Below are 2,374 nucleotides of genomic sequence, written 5' to 3' on the forward strand. Positions count from 1 at the left end.
ATCGTTGTCACACGCAGCAGTTCCATGCCTGTTCAACGCTGCCTGATCTCTGTCAAGCGCAGTAGTTCAACGCCTGTTCAACGCACAGGCAGTGTACGCACAGACAAATGGACCACGGTTGGACAGGCCATGGCACTGTGTATGTGCGCTGATCTAGAGTCACCACCTGTCACATGCAGTAGACTTGGGCACAGGCAATAGTTCAAACCTCCAGCAGGCTTGGCACAGCAGACTTGGCATCTCTATCACATGTACCAGCTCCACAACATTGCTCTGATACCAATTGTTGGAGCAAACAACGCACAACTGAAATTAAATAAGCATACACAGCACAAACCAACATTAAATAACACAAAGATTTTAACGTGGTTCACCCAACCAATCTGAGCTACATCCACCAAACAGAGGCATCGACAATCTTATTATTCAACAGGAGATTACAACAATATAATTCCTCACACCCTCTCAGCTAAAACATCCTCTACGAGCTTACATTTTATAGCTGGGAGTAGAAAACTGAATCATAAATTCTCTCACAACAAATATAGGAAGCAATAACTCCTCCTCAGGAACAACTGGAGCTAACTTAGCAACAAATCCTATTGTTGTCACATTCATGAGATTTTTTCCAAAGTTAATTAACAGAAAAATCTCAACACAACTTTTCTTGGAAAGATTTCCGAGACATCAATTCCTCCCATTAGAGATGGCTTATCGACAACTTCTCTGTGGTTGCATTCATGAAGTTTCCGCAAAGATTCCATGAGTGGATAGGGGATAATTATATTTTTCTTTTTTTATTAATCCTTTTTAATTAAATATAAAATTAGAGTATTACAACCACATTACAAATATTAAGGTGGTTGATATAGCGGAAGACTTCATAAATATAACCAAAAAACTATTGCAACACGAATAATATCTTACTAATTCACACATTTATCTAATTAACCATGTATAAAACTAATGCACACATTTACCTAATTAACCATGTAAAAAAAGGTTATGGGTCAATTTTAACTTAAGAAAAAAAAGGAATTATAAATGAATGTTAGAAACTTATTAGGATTGGAATAATCTCAAATCCCAAGGAAATTGGTGAGTGGGGAACCACGTGGCACGAATCTAATTTTTTTAATTTATTAAAAATAACATACCATTTTGCTAAATAAAATTTGCTTATATAAATTAATGTTATAAATAATAATGAGGAACTTATCATGGAGGAACTTATTTGGATTGGAATAATCTCAAATCCCTAGGAAATTAGTGGGTGAGGAGCCACTTGGCACGAATATATTTTTTAAATTTATTAGAAGTCAATGAAACCTAACAAACTCTTTAATACACTACAACCCTTGGTAAACATTAAGACTAAGCATATGCTGAGCATATTCCCTTGAGAATCAATCTAGGACCTCATTTAAAAAAATAAAAAAAATCAACATATCATCATCCACCTTAAGTTGAAATAAGAATCCTTCAGCAAATGTGCTAATTATATTAATTTTTTAACTAATTATAAAATTAAAATATAACATTTTGAAAAGTTAGAATATTTTTTACTAATTTTGAAGTATTTAATTTAATGTATATTTATTCTAGAGTTATATTAAAAATTACATAAAAGAAACACATTAAAGATAATTTGATTTCAAAATAATTACAATATAAATACCATATTCTAAAAATATAATAAATAAATAGATAAAAATTATTATTTTTTGTTGGTCGAATTAGAAATTTGAATCTCATGATTTTACGTAATACTTGATAACAAGGTGATTTTCAATTGAGTTACACTCCATAAGCTAAAATTATTTATATTTTTAAATAGGTGAAAATTTTTAAATTACTTCAACTAAAATTTTGATATAAATTTGCAAAAAATTAGATAGATATAACGATAAAAATAAATAAAAAAATTCAATATATATATATATATATATATATATATATATATATATATATATATATATATATATATATATAAACCAAATTCATCAATATATGTATTTTTCTAAATGAAAAGTCAAAATTTTGAGTCTTGCATGTCTTATACTGGCATATCTGTTGAAAAATATATCAAAGAGATAAATAACAATAAGATATTTTTTACTGTTTAAATTTTTTCTTATTGTGAAAAAACATTCTACTAATATTGTAAAAAAAAAATATACAAAATGTAGTTTAGTATCTTTTCATATTAATTTATTGTTAGGTATTAAGATTTTGGTAAAGATTTTCATCCCATAATTAGAAACCCATGAATGCATTATTAAGAAACCAAGTAATATTAGTAATTGATATGATTTCAACCTAGGGAATAATGACTATGTAATTTATCTTCCTCACCTAGAGATATATATAAATA

Source organism: Pinus tabuliformis, chromosome 3_2 (genome assembly GCF_031772625.1).
Source record: "Pinus tabuliformis cultivar Carrire ecotype Pingquan chromosome 3_2, CPIR1, whole genome shotgun sequence".
NCBI classification, from domain to species: Eukaryota; Viridiplantae; Streptophyta; class Pinopsida; order Pinales; family Pinaceae; genus Pinus; species Pinus tabuliformis.